The 19,189-nt window shown below is 48.9% G+C and overlaps 1 protein-coding gene across 2 annotated transcripts in view; it reads left to right on the top strand.

The window, feature by feature from the left end:
• The window catches only part of SLC5A10 (solute carrier family 5 member 10), a 99,774-nt gene that overhangs the window by 9,234 nt on the left and 71,351 nt on the right, over positions 1-19,189 (top strand). The gene's annotated exons all lie outside the window — the stretch shown is intronic.

The following is a 19,189-nucleotide window of genomic DNA, read 5'->3' as shown; positions in this document are numbered from 1 at the left end:
CTTTTTCGAACCTCCAGCCTTAGAGGCAGTCTACCTCTGAATCCCACTTCCTAGGAGGAATGAGATTCAGCCAGTGGACTTAGATCCTTACCTCCCCTCCCACTCCCAAGGGCCAGCTTTGAAAGCTGGTTAGGGCTGTTCACCTGCCAGTCACATGACATTACAGTGAAGTCAGGTGACCTGTGCGGTTTGAAATCTAATCGCACTGTGCTTTGCAAGCGCTGACGATCAGTTGGTCATTGGCAGGGCTTGGGGAAGTGGCCGGGCTTTCCAGGTGTCGATGAACAGCTGATTGACAGCACCTCCTTGCGGCCAGCTTAATGGTGTAGATAGGAAATGCCACTGTGGGATTTTTTTGGACCAAACTCGGTGTATGAAGGTCACAGCAAGGGGTTCTGAGGGACACAGCAGGTATAATTAATTAGTTGTAAAGTGGCTGAGTGTCTTGATCACGCCGCATCTAATAAGGTACTTCCTGGGAGGAAGTGTTTAATTGGGAAAAGGAAGGCTAATTAGATTACTGAGAAGATCTGAATGGAGAACGATGGGCTGGAAACGATGCCTTATGAGGAACGGCTAAGGGAGCTGGGCATGTTTAGCCTGGAGAAGAGGAGGTTAAGGGGTGATATGATAGCCATGTTCAAATATATAAAAGGATGTCATATAGAGGAGGGAGAAAGGTTGTTTTCTGCTGCTCCAGAGAAGCGGACACGGAGCAATGGATCCAAACTACAAGAAAGAAGATTCCACCTAAACATTAGGAAGAACTTCCTGACAGTAAGAGCTGTTTGACAGTGGAATTTGCTGCCAAGGAGTGTGATGGAGTCTCCTACTTTGGAGGTCTTTAAGCAGAGGCTTGACAACCATATGTCAGGAGTGCTCTGGTGGTGTTTCCTGCTTGGCAGGGGGTTGGACTCGATGGCCCTTGTGGTCTCTTCCAACTCTATGATTCTATGAGAACCAGGTTCTCAACAACCAGGTTGATTCCCCAAGGGGACACAGGGCCCAGTCCAAGGACTGAATCGTCCTTGTCTGATAATAGCATTTGTCACCTCTGTGTAGCTCTTGCTCAGGAGTCAGAATAAATGTGGGCATACCAAAACCTTGCATATCTAACCTAATAGCCCGAATGGCTTCTTCTTCTTCTTAATAATAATAATAACAATAGTAATAATAATGTTGTTGTTTAGTCGTTTAGTCGTGTCCGACTCTTCGTGACCCCCTGGACCAGAGCATGCCAGGCACTCCTGTCTTCCACTGCCTCCCGCAGTTTAGTCAAACCTATGCTGGTAGCTTCGAGAACACTGTCCAACCATCTCGTCTCCTGTCGTCCCCTTCTCCTTGTGCCCTCCATCTTTCCCTACATCAGGGTCTTTTCCAGGAGTCTTCTCTTCTCATGAGGGGGCCAAAGTATTGGAGCCTCAGCTTCAGGATTTGTCCTTCCAGTGAGCACTCAGGGCTGATTTCCTTCAGAATGGATAGGTTTGATCTTCTTGCAGTCCATGGGACTCTCAAGAGTCTCCTCCAGCAGCAGAATTCAAATTCAAATAATAATAATAACAATAATTATATATTATGTTTCTGCATCCCTCAATCTTGGCTCCAGGCCAAATTGGCAAAGCAGTGTAAAAGGTTGTGACCAGATGAATCCTTGTTTATTTATTACAGTGGTACCTCAGGTTATAGACGCTTCAGGTTACAGACTCCGCTAACCCAGAGATAATACCTCGGGTTAAGAACTTTGCTTCAGGATGAGAACAAAAATCGTGCTCCAGCAGCGAGGCAGCAGCAGGAGGCCCCATTAGCTTGAGGTTGAATCCTGACAAGACAGAAGTACTGTTTTTGGGGGACAGGAGGCGGGCAGGTGTGGAGGATTCCCTGGTCCTGAATGGGGTAACTGTGCCCCTGAAGGACCAGGTGCGCAACCTGGGAGTCATTTTGGACTCACAGCTGTCCATGGAGGCGCAGGTCAAATCTGTGTCCAGGGCAGCTGTTTACCAGCTCCATCTGGTACGTAGGCTGAGACCCCATCTGCCTGCGGACTGTCTCGCCAGAGTGGTGCATGCTCTGGTTATCTCCCGCTTGGACTACTGCAATGCACTCTACGTGGGGCTACCTTTGAAGGTGACTCGGAAACTACACCTAATCCAGAATGGGGCAGCTAGACTTGTGACTGGGGGCGGCCGCCGAGACCATATAACACCGGTCTTGAAAGACCTACATTGGCTCCCAGTACGTTTCTGAGCACAATTCAAAGTGTTGGTGCTGACCTTTAAAGTCCTAAATAGCCTCGGCCCAGTATACCTGAAGGAGCGTCTCCACCCCCATCATTCTGCCCGGATGCTGAGGTCCAGCGCCGAGGGCCTTCTGGCGGTTCCCTCATTGCGAGAAGCAAAGCTACAGGGAACCAGGCAGAGGGCCTTCTTGGTAGTGGCTCCCACCCTGTGGAACGCCCTTCCAGCAGATGTCAAAGCGATAAACAACTACCTGACATTCAGAAGACATCTTAAGGCAGCCCTGTTCAGGGAAGTTTTTAACGTGTGATATTTTACTGTATTTTTGGTTTTTATGGAAGCCGCCCAGAGTGGCTGGGGAGGCCCAGCCAGATGGGCGGGGTATAAATAATAAATTATTATTATTATTATTATTAGCTAAAGTGGTACCTCAGGTTAAGAACGGACCTCCAGAACGAATTAAGTTCTTAACCTGAGGTACCACTGTATTACATTTATATACCACCGTTATCTCCCAAGGATCTTAAGGAGGTGTTCATGGTTCTCCTCCTCCTCATTTTATCCTCACGACACAACCCTGTGAGGCAGGTCATGCTAAGAGATGGCGACTGCCCCAAGGTCACCCAGTGAGCTTCATGGCTGGGTGGGGATTTGAACCCTGATCTCCCAGGTCCTGGTCCGACACTCTCACCCAGGCACCCCCAAACTCGGCCTTCCAGATGTTTTGGGACTACAACTCCCATCATCCCTGACCACTGGTCCTGTTAGCTAGGGATGATGGGTGTTGTAGTCCCAAAACACCTGGAGGGCTGAGTTTGGGGGTGCCTGCTCTAACCATTAGGCAACATTGTCTCTTGTGTGAGAGGTGTGGCCTGGAGGGGAAGTGACGGAGGAGGAGGTGGAGCCTGGGGAGAAATATAAGTGCAAAATGTAGAGGCCAAGGAGGTCATATTTGGCCCCTGGCCCTGAGCTTCCTCACCCCTGTTTAATGTGTGAAACAACACATCTAAAAAATAAGGAAGCTCTGAACTATCCACCTTCATCCCTTTGCTGCTGTAGATTCTTGCAAAGCACATTCAAACTTCTGTTGTCATCTTGGGCTCCCCCGTCACACCTAGATGTGACTTGCAGACTCCCGTCCATTGTTATCCCCACGCCCCTCTTTGGCCCTGCCTGGGATCTTTCTCGGTTCCCCAAAAGGACATGCCGTCTTGCGGCCGCCTTGCCAAGGCTGGTCCCTATTCTTTAATTGCATTGCAACAGCTCTCTGAGTCACTCCCTATTCAGCCACGGAGTGACTGGTCCGGTCCGGGAGATTAAGCGAGCATCTCACCCCCTTCACAGGAGATTTGGATAATCTTTGTTGACAGCGAGTTATTGAGATGAATGTCTGCAGACACGCGGGATGGTGTGAAGAGGTGGGGCAATTTATTCAGGCCAGGTATTTTGCTGACGGTAAGCACCTGCAGAGGTCGGGTGCTTGGGAGGCAGCTGGGAGAAATGGACCTTTGGGTATCCTGGTCCCTATACAACAGGGGAAGGGGACCTGTGGCTGTCCAAATATTGTTGGACTCCAGTTTTCAAATGCCCCATCGATAGGGTTGTCAGGTCGGGAGCTTCCCAGATCCTGAGCATACCCTCCAACATTTCTCCAGTGAAAAAGAGACACCCTGTTCCATAATCATAATCATATTTATACCCTGCCCATTTGACTGGGTTACCCCAGCCACTCTGGGTGGCTTCCAACATATATAAAAACATAACAAACTATTAAGCATTAAAAAAAAACCTTCCCTATACAGGGCTGACTTCAAATGTCTTCTAAAATTTGTAAGTTATTTATCTCCTTGGCTCAGGGGTTGCATAACTCCATATCCTCCAACATTTATCCGATGTAAATAGGGACATCCTAAGGGAAGGCGGGGGACGCGGGTGGCACTGTGGCTTAAACCACAGAGCCTAGGGCTTGCAGAAGGTTGGCGGTTCGAATCCCTGTGGCGGGGTGAGCTCCCGTTGCTCCTGCCAACCTAGCAGTTTGAAAGCACGTCAAAGTGCAAGTAGATAAATAGGTACTGCTCCGGCGGGAAGGTAAACGGTTTTTCCGTGCGCTGCTCTGGTTCACCAGAAGGGGCTTAGTCATGCTGGCCACATGACCCGGCCAAGAAAGCGAGATGAGCACTGCAACCCCAGAGTCAGCCACGACTGGACCTAATGGTCAGGGGTCCCTTTACCTTTACCTTTAAGGGAAAGCGGGATGTTCTGGGATCAAATCAGAAACTGGGACGGCTTCTGTAAATCTGGGTTTGTCCCTGGAAAACAAGGGTCTGTGTTTTCAGGGCCCAGACCTGAGACCTAGGAGACACCCCCGGGGAAGTCATGGGGAGGGAGACAGGGGCTGGCCCAAGAGTTAACCAAGTGAGCTTCATGGATGAGTGGGGATTTTAACCCTGGTCTCTCTCCCAGGCCCTATTCCAACACCACTCAGCCTCGCTTACAGAGAGGCAGAGCTGGAAAGTTTTTACTATTATCCCGATAAGACGGGGAATTGGAACACTGCGTGCTTTGAGTTAAAAGTCTTCCTTTGGAGCAGTTGAAAGATAACTTTCCCGGAAAGGATGGCTAAAAATCTCACCCCACCTTAGAAGTCTTGCTTCTGCTGCCAGCCCCAAATACGTGTAAGGTTTTCACTGACGAATGCAAGCAACTGATGTTCCTCCTCCCGGGAGCTGTTGAGACGGACTTCAAAGGCTTTTTATAGCTGCTGTTTTTCTTCTATGAATGGGCCAGGCCTGCTTCCCCTTCTCCCCCTAGATTTATTTTCGAAACGAGGCTGTTGTTGTGCTGAGAAGCCATCTTAACAAGCTCCCTCGCCTGTCCTTCCCTGCCGAATTATACGAGAGGAAGCTGGAGGGGCCGTGTTTTGGTATTCCAAGAGGAGGAATGATGATGGTTTCTTTAATGGGATGCAGATGGCTGCCAACACCTTAAACATCCTCCGCCCTCTTTAAGTAATTATGAAAGCTTTGCTTTCACCTGCCATTGCAGCTTGCCAAATTCGTCTCTTGTCAAGCAGGGGGAAAAGATGAGGTGAGAGGGATGTGTCTCAGGGAATAGAGACCCCCTGGTCCTCCAGAGATTGAGGGACTCCAGCTCCCATCAGACCCGGCTAGCATGGCCAATGGCCTGGGATGATGGGAGTTGTAGTCTAGTAACACAGGGAGGGCTGCCTGAGGGAGGTGGGCTTTCAACAAAGCAGGGGAGATGGGACTTCTGCTTCGCATCTCTCCCGTCTGGTGAAATGGCATACTTAGATCCATGATCACTGCAGATCCATGGGCTCCATGATCACTGCAGATGGTGACAGCAGTCACAAAATTAAAAGACACCTGCTTCTTGGGAGAAAAGCAATGACAAACCTAGACAGCATCTTAAAAAGCAGAGACATTACCTTGCCAACAAAGGTCCATATAGTTAAAGCTATGGTTTTCCCAGTAGCGATGTATAGAAGTGAGAGCTGGACCATCAAGAAGGCTGATCGCCGAAGAATGGATGCTTTTGAATTCTGGTGCTGGAGGAGACTCTTGAGAGTCCCATGGACTGCAAGAAGATCAAACCGTTCCATTCTGAAGGAAATCAGCCCTGAGTGCTCACTGGAAGGACAGATCCTGAAGCTGAGGCTCCAATACTTTGGCCACCTCATGAGAAGAGAAGACTCCCTGGAAAAGACCCTGATGTTGGGAAAGATGGAGGGCACAAGGAGAAGGGGACGACAGAGGACGAGATGGTTGGACAGTGTTCTCGAAGTTAGCAACATGAGTCTGACCAAGCTGTGGGAGGCAGTGGAAGACAGGAGTGCCTGGCGTGCTCTGGTCCAGGGGGTCACGAAGAGTCGGACACGACTAAACGACTAAACAACAACGAAAGGAACGATCCTGAGTGTGGCATGGTAATCTTGGTGACCAAAGTGGGGAGTAGGGTCTCCACATGGTCCCTTGAAGCTCTTGGAAATCTGTCTCCACAAGTCTCTGTTCAACAATTGATTTGGTGCCCTTTTGGTCCACGGTGAAGCTGAGCCTCCATGGGCAAGGGCAGTCTTGCTCTGAATAACAGCTGTTTGCAGGGGTGGGGGAAGAAACAGTGGCAGAGGAAGGCTGCTGCCTCTGCCTCATCTGCGGATTGCCTGGAAGGATCTGGCTCCTGCCCCACCCCTGGACCTTTGGTCTAATCCAGCTGTTGTTTTCTGAAATGAAGCAATGGCTCTCTCTCTCACAGGGAACTATATGCAACACTGGCAAGCATGCTTTTATAGGGCGTTGGAGAGGGTCACATGACTTGCTCTGGCCAATGCAGAGGCTTTCTTGCCGGCCTCCCTGCAACTGCCTCCTCTGGCCACTTGGTGGCAGGCTCACAGCGGCTCTTGAACCCTGGGCTGGAGTGGCGCTAGACTCTGGCACCACCGCAGAGCTCTGGCCGGAAGGGGGAACTACAGGGTGGTGTACCTCTCAGACCGCAGCAGCTTATGGGATCAGGCTTGGTTTGGTTCCCCGGTAAAAGTCAGGTTGCTCCCTGATTTAAGCAACAATGCTCATCTGCAGCTGCTCTTCAAGGGTGCAGGACTCCTTGTTCTGTCGCTTTCCCCCCTGCGATGGCCCTGTGGAACTGGTGGTGCCTTTAAATGTCAGATCTGTTCTCAGCATCCCAAGGCAAGAGGCTTAAGTAGGTCACCCCCTTGTCAGCCTTCTGGGCCTCAGCCCCGGGGCATTGCCATGCCAAGAAGGGGCGAGGTGCGTGCCGCGCTTGGGTTATGCCAGAGCAGCCCGTAATCCTGCAAAGAATGTAAGGTCTCACCCCGTCCCGCTGCCTCTGATGTGGTCCAGTTGTGTGAACCGAGAACAGGAACTGCGCTCCGTAAGCAACAGCACCACTGGGGCGGCACAAGCGCTTGTGTGTTTCGAAGGAGGCTCCGAGATTTGCACTCGTTACCAGGCCACATTCAAAGGGTTGCTATCAGAATAGAAAGTCCTTAACAACTTGGGACAGGTTTGCCTGCGAGATCGCCTTGCCCCAAATATACCTACATGGCTGCTTTGATGGGTGGAACTGATCCCGTTACAAGTGCCCCATTAATACCCGTTCCTCATGGACCATTTAGTGTATCTAAACCTTGGAACTCCCCGACTCTTGACACCAGGCAGCCGCCTCCGCTGTGCTCTTTTCGGCGCCTACTAAAACATTTTTCTTTAGACAAGCCTATGCATACATTTAGAAAGCTGGCCTGTGTTTCTATCTGTTTTTAGTTCATTGCTGATTTTGTTTTGATTTAAAGAGCCTTTGTTCTTTCCACTGACAGAACTACAATTCCCAGAGCGCAGTTGATCCCTCTCTGCAGGGGACTTTGGGAATTATAGTTCTGGGAGGGGAATAGGGGCCTGCAAACAACTCCTGGCACCCTCAATGAACTAAAGCTCCCAGAATGCTTTGGGGGAAGCCACGGCTGTTTAAAGTGGCGTAGTTTAAATGTATGGCGTGGATGGGGCCGCGATATGTTTCTGAATACCAGTTGAAGGCGATTGCATGTGAAGAGAGGTCTATTGCAGTAATGCTCTGCTTGCAGCCTGTCTATCAACATCAGGTTGGCCACTGCAAGAATCTGGATTCTGGACTATCAGACAAGCCCTTGATCTGACCCAGGAGCCCCTGGATTTTTCTGCAGCCCCTGAAGAATGTTTTTAACCAGGTTTCCTCAACCTCGGCCCTCCAGATGTTTTTGGCCTACAACTCCCATGATCCCTAGCTAGCAGGACCAGTGGTCAGGGATAATGGGAATTGTAGCCTCAAAACATCTGGAGGGCCGAGGTCGAGGAAGCCTGGTTTAAACCCTGAAAATTGGCGACTCTAATGGTTTGGACAAGACTTCCCCAAAGGGCAGCAGCAGCAACAAATTAAAGGGCAGTCAGTCGGTAGAGCATGAGATCTCAGGGTGGTGGGTTTGAACCCCACGTTGTGTGAAAGATTCCTGCATTGCAGGGGGTTGGACTAGATGACCCTTGTGGTCCTCTCTAACTCTACAATTCTAATAATAATAATAATAATAATAATAATAATAATAATAATAATAATAATAATAATAATTTATTACTTATACCCTGCCCATCTGGCTGGGCCTCCCCAGCCACTCTGGGTGGCTTCCAATAGAACATTAAAAACACAATAAAACATCAAACATTAAAAGCTTCCCTAAGCAGGGCTGCCTTCAGATGTCTTCTAAAAGTCAGATAGTTGTTTATTTCCTTGACATCAGGTGGGAGGGCGTTCCACAGGGTGGGTGCCACCACTGAGAAGGCCCTCTGCCTGATTCTCTGTAACTTCACTTCTCGCAGTGAGGGAACTGCCAGAAGGGCCTTGGAGCTGGACCTCAGTGTCTGGGCTGAACAATAGGGGTGGAGACACTCCTTCAGTATACTGGGCTGAGGCCGTTCAGGTAATTGGCCAGGGACAGATGTCAAAGGAACTGGGAACTGCTGGAACGTATGAGGAAAAATAACAGAGCAAAGCTTTTGTGGTTTTTAGCCGGCCCGGGAAAACAGCGCAGCATTCATATTTCTGGGTGACCTAATGCTGGCGTGATCTGACTTGGAAAAGGCTGCTGTGTGTGAGGGTGAAGACTCGTGAGGAGAGAGAAGGGAGGGCCCCGGACGACTTGTTTGATGCCTCCCAAGTTGCTGCAGGAGAGGGCGTGGGGCAGGGCAAGCTCCGGCGGGGAGAGGGAACAGGTTGTAGATCCATTTGCGTTGTTTCCTTGCCCTGATTGAAACGAGATCAGACAGAGCATGAAACAAGGGCGCCTGGGTAGTTGGGGGCCCTTGCGCTGCCTCAGAGAGGGCAGGCTCCAGCAAGAAGCATCACTGGGTATCCGTCAAGGACCCCCGACTTCTGCAAGGGGTCCACAGCTGGTCTTGTTCCTTGCTGTTGTGTCTTCCTCGCCTGTTGTCTCCGAGCGAGGGGGAACGGAGGTCTCCTTCCACTTGCCATGCGCTCTCCCTCTGGGTGGGTGTACGGATTGGGCCCAGAGGGGGAGAGTGAGGGAAGGGGTAGCTGTGTCCCTTTATTTTTTTATTTTTTTAAAAGATATTTATTAAATTTTCACAAATTATAAAATCAAACACAATACAAACAAACACACTCAAAGACAAACAAATATAATTTCAAATCCTTATTCTCTTAAAACTTACTTCACCGACCTCCTCATACCTCCCCTTTCTGCATTCCAATTTCAAATATTTAGTTCAGCAAATCCTCACCCTTAATTTAATCTAATTGTAATCCTTTCTTTTCCTTTAACCTAATCTTTACAGCTGTAATCCGTTTACTTCTATAGCCGCAACATTTTAACACTCATTAATTTTACAATGTCTCTTAAGATAGATCTTAAATTTCTTCCAATCTTCTTCCGCCGTCTCTTTTCCCTGATCTCGGATTCTGCCAGTCATTTCAGCCAGTCCCATGTAGTCTAGCACCTTCATCTGCCATTCTTCCAGGGTGGGTAGATCTTGTGTCTTCCAATACTTTGCGATGAGTATTGCTGCTGTTGTAGCATACATAAAAAAAGTTCTATCTTTCTTTGGCACCAATTGGCCGACAATGCCCAAGAGAAAGGCTTCTGGTTTCTTAAGGAAAGTACATTTAAGTACCTTTTTCATTTCATGTGTCCCTTTAGGGCAGTGGTTCTTAACCTGTGTGTCCCCAGATCTTGTTGGACTACAACTCCTATCATGCTATCCTATCTTTGGCCTTGCTAGCTAAGGGGGATGGGAGTTGTAGTTCAACAGCATCTGGGGACCCACAGGTTGAGAAAGGCTGTTTTAGGGCATATTGACTTAGGACACATTTATACCTGACATTTAAAGCACTTTGATGCCACTTTAAGCAGCTGCAACTCCCCCCAAAGAATTCTGGGAGCTGTAGTTTGGTAAAGGTGCAGAGAGTTGCACTGTAACTCCCCTCACAGAGCAACAATTCCCAGATTGTCTAACACAATCAATCCCTCTTCCCAGGGAACTTTGGGAATCAAAGCCTTTTGAGGGGAATAGAAAGGCCTCCTAGCAACTCTCAGCAGCCCAGTTTCTTTCAGTTTCCCCCTTTTCCAATCTTAAATTCATTTCTTCGCATTTCTGCAGAAATTTGCAACTTTCGTTATTTGAAAAACAAAATAATCCTCATGGAAATTCACCAGCATTTTAGTTTGAAATTTTCCTACATTTTTTGCACATAGCTTTTACTAATGTCCATATGATTGTAGGCACTTTTCGGCAATATACTGCATTTTCGTATGCTGTTTCCACTCACGGTCTTCCTCCAAACCTCTGTAATTGTATCAACATTGGCCAGAGAACTAGATTGCAAAATTCAGATATGTGCAAATTTTGAAGGAAAGCTGGGTTTCACTTTGCCTATTGTTTCAGAAACTGTAGATTTGATAGGTTTCTCTTTTGGTGTGAACTGAACCAAATTTCTCCCCTCCTCTCAGGTGGGAGCCCCCGGGCTGCTCTGAGTGACTCTCCAGCAGAGGGAAATAGCCAGGAGATCAGAGTTGTGTGTGTTTGTGTGATCCATGGCCTGCCATTCACCTCCTTAACTAGCCTGCTGCCTGCAGTGGAGGACCGGTGTTGAAACTAAAGTTTTTTAAAATAATGCACAGCACAGAGAAAGCAGAGAGAAAAAAACCTTTTCTCCCTCGCTCCCAAAATCAATGAAGCTGAATGCTGGAAGATTCAGGACAGGTAAAATAAAGTACCGTATTTTTCGCTCTATAAGATGCACCAGACCACAAGATGCACCTAGTTTTTGGAGGAGGAAAACAAGAAAAAAAATATTCTGAATCTCAGAAGCCAGAACAGCAAGAGGGATCACTGTGCAGTGAAAGCAGCAATCCCTCTTGCTGTTCTGGCTTCTGGGATAGCTGCGCAGCCTGCATTCGCTCCATAAGACGCACACACATTTCCCCTTACTTTTTAGGAGGGAAAAAGTGAGTCTTCTAGAGCAAAAAGTACAGTACTTTTTCATGTAGTGCATCGTTGAACTGTGGAACTCCCTGCCACAGGAGGCAAAGATGGCCACCAACCAGGACGGCTTAAAGGAGGACTGGGGAAATTCTTGGAGGATAACACTATCAATGACTAGCCACAATGGCTGTGCTCTGCTACTGGAGAGGAGAGTTGCTCCTGTGCCCTTCCCAGTGGCGTAGCGTGGGGGGTGCCAAGGGTGCCGGCCGCACCGGGCGCAACATCTGGGGGGGCGCGAGTCCAGAGGGAAGGGACAAGTTCCTTCCTCCGCCGGGCTCCCCGCAGCCACCGCCAGCCTTGCGCCCTAGCGCGCGTGCGCCCCCCGCTGCGGCTGCGGCTGCGCTCCACTCACTGCTCGCAGGAGGAGCAGCCGCTGCAGCAGCGCAGACGCCGCCACCGACGCCTGGCCGGCACGGGCAGCCTCCGCACCCCGACGCGCCACCGGGCCTCGCCGCGCCCTGCGCTCCCCAAAAACCTCTGAGAGGAAGCCGGTGGGCGGGCGAGGCCCGGCTAAGCCTCTCGCCAGCGGGTTAAGAGGCTTTCGGTTTCGTCAGCAAGTTTGGCGGGCTTGCTCACGAGTAAATGAGTGGTGGATCATCCCCCTAAGGGTGTGTGTGTGTGCGCTAAAGAAAGGCTTCCGGTTTAAGTTCTTTGTTACGCTGAATGTTTATCTTTTAAAGATACATACTAATAATAAAAATAAATGAGAAAAACGAAAGGCGTTGGATTTTGCTGTGCATGGTGCCCTTTGGGAACTGGCAAGGTGGGTTTTGAAGCTACTGATGCAGAGTGGCGTAGCGTGGGGGGTGCAGGGGGGCCCGGCCGCACTGGCCGCAACATCTGGGGGTTAGGGTTAGGGGCGCAAATCCACTGGTTAGGGGGCGCAAATTACTTGCCTTGCCCCGGGTGCTGACAACCCACGCTACGCCACTGGCCCTTCCCCCTGGTTTTCTATCCCTAGTACTTCAAGACTCCCATAAAAGTGCTTGGCTTAAAACCCTCTATCAAAAACATCACTCTTGTGGCCCATCCCCCCCCCACCTACTCACTATGGGCCCCACTAAAGCAAGCAGTCTAATTCGTCAGCGTCTAAAAGATATCGATCATCAGAACAACCTGGCCACTATAAGGAAATTCTGCCCTGTTCAGTTCCCACCTCTCCATTTTGATTCTCTGGCCCCATATCTGCACAAACGTATTATCCCAAAATACAGACATGCTTTTACACTTGCAAGACTGGATGTTTTGCCATCTGCGGTACTGGAGGGTCGATTCCAAAAGATCCCGCCTGAGAAACGTCTTTGCCCCTGTGGAGACGGTAGCACCGAAAGAGCGGCACACGTCCTCCTGTCTTGCACTCTCAGCAAAGACCTGATCATCACCCCACTCGTACTAAGCATCCCAGGGCTCTCAACCACTGCCACAATGTCCTTTCTTCTATCAGATCAGAATGAGCAGATAACAGCAAAGGTTGCTAGGTGCATAGCAGGGGCGATCAGAATAAGGGCCACTAACTGGCTGCTGATTCAGGACTTTAAATTGTGCTTTTATATCAAATTTCCCTTTCTGCGTATACTGTAATGTTTTACTGTTGCTGTGGCCATTGGCTAATGCGAATAAAGTTTTATCTCTCTCTCTCCCCTGCAAACTACTCTTGTGCTCAGATCCTGCCACAGGCATCTGGTTGGCCAGTCTGAGAACAGGATCCTGGACTGAATGGCCCATTAGCCGGATCCAACAGGCTACTATTCTGTTCTTCTGTTATATAAGATTCAGCTGCCAGTAGTGGAGTCATCTGTACCCAAGTGGCAGTGATGGTTGGCATCAGTCAGCAAAGCATTCTGGACTGGCTTTGCTCAAAATCGGAACGTTTTAGAAAAACCGCTGGCAGCGTGGACAGAGTGCTGTCTTGACCAGAGCCCAGGATCCTGTCCAGCTGCTTGATGTCAGTCTCTAATCTAATTTCCAGAAAAAAAGCAAATATTCTGCATCGCCCCTTTGAACTTGCTCAGGATTTTGCAGTCTATCTGCTCCTCCAACAAAGCGAGCTCGTTCCTTTCTGACATCCCTTTTGCAACCTGTCAGATATTGACCAACAAGTGCACACACACCCGGGTGGCGTCTTGATAGCTGCCGCCAGATTTATGGATCGTCCTTCTCTTGGAAGAGGGAGTTGAATCATGCAGACTGGAGTGAGAGGCTTAGACAGGGAATAGGGTATGGAGCCAGAGTTGCAGAAGAACCTCCAGCTGCCCTTGTGCAAGGCAACCCAGGTTGGAAGCAATTTTTAAAAAAGCACTACTTCTAGCACGAGGGACACAGGTGGCAGTGTGGGTTAAACCACAGAGCCTAGGACTTGCCTATCAGAAAGTCGGTGGTTCGAATCACCGCGACAGGGTGAGCTCCCGTTGCTCGGTCCCTGCTCCTGCCAACCTAGCAGTTCGAAAGCACGTCAAAGTGCAAGTAGATAAATAGGTACTGCTCCGGCGGGAAGGTAAACGGCATTTCCGTGCGCTGCTCTGGTTCGCCAGAAGCGGCTTAGTCATGCTGGCCACATGACCCGGAAGCTGTATGCCGGCTCCCTCGGCCAATAAAGCGAGATGAGCGCCGCAACCCCAGAGTCGGCCATGACTGGACCTAATGGTCAGGGTTACCTTTACCTTACTTCTAGCACATTTCAAGCATTCCATTTTTTAAATCTACTTCATCCTGGCAAACATCCTGCAGGATAATATGTTATCCTCATATTGCAAACGGAAAGCTGAATATAAGAAGAGCAGGATCAGGCCAGTGGCCCATCGAGGCCAGCCTCCTGTTCTCAAAGTGGCCAAGCAGAAGCCTGCAGGCAAGATCTGAATGCAGGAGCCCTCTCCCCTCTGGCAGTTTCCAACAACTGGTATTCAGAAGCATTTCTGCCTCTGACTGTGGAAGCAGGGCAGAGCCATTGTGTCCCTAAAGAACCAGGTGTGCAGCCTGGAAGTCACTGTGGACTCACAGCTGTCCATGGAGGCACAGGGCAATTCTGTGTCCAGGGCAGCTGTTTATCAGCTCCATCTGGTACGTAGGCTGAGACCCTATCTGCCTGCGGACTGTCTCGCCAGAGTGGTGCATGCTCTGGTTATCTCCCGCTTGGACTACTGCAATGCGCTCTATGTGGGGCTACCTTTGAAGGTGACCCGGAAACTACAACTAATCCAGAATGCGGCAGCTAGACTGGTGACTGGGAGCGGCCGCCGAGACCATATAACACCAGTCCTGAAAGACCTACCCTGGCTCCCAGTACATTTCTGAGTGCAATTCTGAGTGTTGGTGCTGACCTTTAAAGCCCGAAACGGTCTCAGCCCTATATACCTGAAGGAGCATCTCTACCCCCATCACTCAGCCCGGAAACTGAGGTCCAGCTTCAAGGGCCTTCTGGCGGTTCCCTCACTGTGAGAAGTGAGGTTACAGTGAACCAGGCAGAGGGCCTTCTTGGTGGTGGCACCTGCCCTGTGGAACACCATCCCGTCAGATGTCAAGGAAATAAAAACCTATCTGACTTTCAGAAGACATCTGAAGGAACCCTGTATAGGGAAGCTTTTAATGTTTGATGTTTTCTTACATTTCCATATCTGTTGGAATGGCTGAGGCAACCCAGCCAGATAGACAGCATATAATTAATAAAATTATTATTAGTAGCAGTATCTAAGCTGCGGGCCATCACTGCCTCCTGGGGCAACGAGTTCCATAGTTTATGCGACTCAGAGAGAAGCTTGTGAAACACTACATAGCGAGCTTGCGGTTGTGTAGGACTGGTTGTGGACATACAGTTTATTATATTTTTCCGGGAGCCTTTTGGGGGGTTCTGCATGCTAACCACGTTGCTAGCCCTCATGAGGAACCTCTAGTTTCTGAAAGGTCTCTCAGCAGTGAACTAAGATACTAAGGTCCAGTTGACCTGAGCGTGGGGAGGCTCCTGTGCCCTCCAGGCTTGTGAGAGCCCTCCCAATTTAACCATCTCTTTTTGCCACACGTGCAAGCTCAACCTCGTGGCCCACCCCTTCTCTGAGGACAGCTGGGGAGTCAACAGAAGCGCTCTCTCTTTTTTGTAGCCAGAGTGTGCAGCTGGCTTTGGAGCCAAGCATGAAGAAGCGACTTGGCAGGCGATTCAAAGGCGGGGCAGGTGCCAAGAGAACAAATCTGTTCAAGTTGAAAGAGTGAAAATGCCGGGCAGCCCCACCTGCCGCCTTCCGCGTTGCTGCCTCCGTCGCTCTGCCTGGAGGGAACAGGAGGCCAGCAATTTTTTCTTTTATTTTTGCTGAGCTGGCAAAACAACAACAACAAGAGAGAAAGGAATTAGAATCAGCTTTTCTCAACCTGTGGGTCTCCAGATGTTGTTGGACTACAACTCCCATCACCCCTAGCTAGCAAGGCCAGAGCTCAGGGATGATGAGAGTTGTAGTCCAACAATATCTGGGGACCCACAAGTTGAGAACCGCTAAATTAGATGAAAGCAATCGCCCTTCCCCCCTTGCCTGTGTGATTTCGGAGGAGGCAGGTTTTAGGGATTGAGAAGAAGCTCATGAAAATTCAGTGCAATGAGGCTGAAGGAAGCTTATCTGTAGCCATCTGGCTAAATGAAGACCACCTGCTTTGCTGGCTGATGCCAGAGGCTGGCATGATCAGGCATCTGCTGAGCGGGTGCAGCCTAGCAGGGCAGTGGCATAGTGCGGTGGGGGGGGGGCTACATGGGTACAAAATTGTTAGAGGTGCAAAATTTCAACATCCGGTGCTGCCTTAAAACAAGCTGCATGCTTCCGTCTTTGGGCTCTGTTGAAAACGGCTTCTCCATGCGAACCAGGAAGCGACCTCTCCAGACAATGGAACAACTCTTCTTTCCTTGTGTCCGCGGCTGTGATCTCCTGGGGGTTGTAGGTACCGTTAGGCAGTTGCATTCGCATGTGTACTCCATCCATTTCCCTCCCACCGGGCACTGGCAATCCATGCTATGCCACTCTAACAAGGCGCCCACTACAGAAAGCCCCCTGGACCTGCTGCAGTGAGGATGGTGCCTGTGAAGACTCATATGCCCAGGGCTCCTCCAGAACGCGGAGCCATTGTTCTAGTTAAGCTGGTTTGACCCCCGAGCCAAGGGGATAAATAACCTTTAGAAGACATCTAATGGAAGGCCTGTATAGGGAAGTCCCCCTCCCAATGCTATATGTTTTATTATGTTTTTATATATGTTGGAAGCCTCCCAGAGTGGCTGGGGCAACGTAGTCAACCTAGTCAGATGGGCAGGGTACAAATAATAAAATTATTATTATTATTATTATTATTATTATTATTATTATTATTATCATTATTATGGAATAGGACGTGCCTATTTTCACCAGAGAAATGTTGGAGGGTATGCACTTCCGTACTGGAAGGAGAGGTCTATACACACACAAACGCCCCAATTGTACAATGGGCAGAAGACATGACTCAGCCGGCAGCTTACGAGAAGGTGGTCTTTGCAACCAGCAACAAGTTCTGGGTAACCACCGTTATGTTCTTCAACGGGGTTTGTTCCATCACACCCTTACAACATCTGTGCTACTGACTCCAAACTTTGGGATTGCTGAAATATATACAGCAACAAAAATCAATCCATTTGACTCAATTCCATGTGACTCAAATTGGGTCTACTACACCCAAAATGTTTAAGCAACGTGGGCTAAAGTCTCTTCTGGGACCCCTCTGGTTGGCTTCCAACATATATCAAAACACATTCAACATTGAAAACCTTCCCCATACAGGGATGTCTTCTGAAGGTTGTATAGTTATCTCCTTGGCTCAGGGGTAGCATAGATCCATACCCCCCAATATTTATTTGATGAAAATAAGGACGTCCTAAGGAAAAGGGGGACATTCCTGGATCAAGTCAGAAACCAGAATGGCTTCTGTAAATCCGGGACTGTCCCTGGGAAATAGGGACACTTGGAGGATCTGATGTAAGATGTTTAGTTACCATGAGTGCCTTTAGCAGCCAGTTATATTGCCCCTCTTTCAAGACCCAAAGAACTCGTCCTCTGGTGCAATGGGCAGTGCATTTGGCTTTTAACCAGAAGGTTGGTGGTTTGAACCCACCCAGGGATGGCTGTGGGCAGATTCCCTCATTGCAGGGCATTGGACTCAATGACTCTCGGAGTCTATTCCAACTCTATGGTTCTGTGAGTTCAACAGAACATGAGCACCAAAAGACTGCAGCTTTGAGACACGACCAAATCATCCAGAACTTCTGGTCCTAACCACAGCGGCTAACAGCTTTTAACACAGCTTCTCTTTCTCCTCTGTGAATACATCCAGTCCTCTTTCACAGCTGTTGAAGACACCACACCTTGTGGCTGTGAGTTCCGCAAGTTAATTTGCTGCTGGGTGAAGAAGACTTTTTCTCACACCTGCCATGAATCAACAGTTCCTCCGTTTCGTAGGGTTGCCCCTACTTCTAGGGATATCGGCTGAAGGGTGTTTGCAAAGGGGCCTGTTACCAGACCCGATGGTTCTGGCCCACAGCAATTGTTGGCAGTCAGTATCGCCCGTACCCTTCTGCGTTTGGAACCCAAAGCTCTGAAACTCCCCCTGGGTTGGGAGACAGAAAGGAATCTCATTTGGTGAGCCGGGTGGTTTCTCAATGGTTTTCTTTGTGCCTACCTGCCGTTGGGCGTGCCTCTCCTCCCTGCCAAGCCAGATAATGAGACTGTGATGTCGAAAATCTCACCTGGAATTTCTTGTTGCCTCAAAACTGCCCCTTAAGTCTTGTTGACAAGCAGGCCTGTGTAAGAGTATCAGCCACTGAGTACTTGGTCTCAGTCATATCTCCCCACCCTGGACTCCAACTCGCATCGGACCCAGCCAGCTTCCACTCACCAAGCTTTCCTCCAAAACAAGTTTCTAGTTCTCATTGTTCAGGTGGAAACATGTTTTTCCCTTCCCAAATGTGTTGTTGAGATGCTACAGCTACAGATTTATTTATTTTTTAAAAACTTTATTTATTATTGCATTTATACCCCATCTTTCCTAAGAGGAGCTGAAGACAGTGTCCTCTTTTCCTTCTCTCTATTTTATCATCACAACAACTCTTTAAGGTAGGCCAGGAGAGGAGAGGGTGTTGCTCTTCCGCCTGGGTCTTTTCTTTTTATATACATTTTTATTGATTTTTTAACATATCAGTTCCAACAGTTATACAACATATCTTCTCACCTTATACAATGTTTTAGACTTCCGTCAACACCTCTGATGATTTTCTGTTCTTTATCACTTATTCTGCATTTCTTAATTCCTATATTACATTTAATTGTCCTTAACTAATAATTCTTTTCATCGTCTTCCTTGTAATATTTCAAATAACCCACCTTACAAAACTTCTTGCAGTCCTACTAGCGTAATCTGTTCATCACAATTACTTTTCAAATAGTTCGTATATTTACTCCAGTCTTCTAAGAATCTCTGGTCCCGCAGGTTTCAAATCCTTTCTGTCAATTTATCTAATTCTGCATAATCCATCAACTTCATCCTCCATTCTTCTTTCGTCGCCCGGGTCCTTTCTTGAGGGTTTTGCACGAACATCCAGTTGGTCAAATGTTGGCCCAGATGGGAAATTGGCCTGATTTAGCAGGCGTTTCTTATATGTTGGAATGTGGTGAGTCCCCTATCAGGTCACATAACAGGCTGGAAGTTAACACATGCAATTCCTCACTCCACCCCAGTGATGGGAATCTGTTGAATTTCTAGCCATCTTCTGGCTTTAAGACCTGGTCTCTGCTTGTGCTACGAACGCAGGGCTAAGAGTGCTGATCACCCCCCAGGAAGGAGCCCTGCAGAATCTGAACAAAAATTGCAGTCGAGTTTTGTGTTTTCCACAGTGGGGCA

This window comes from Podarcis bocagei, assembly GCF_964188305.1.
Source record: "Podarcis bocagei genome assembly, chromosome: 14".
Taxonomy (NCBI): Eukaryota; Metazoa; Chordata; class Lepidosauria; order Squamata; family Lacertidae; genus Podarcis; species Podarcis bocagei.
Note: the sequence above shows the minus strand (reverse complement) of the source record. Positions and strands in the feature narration are given on the sequence as shown.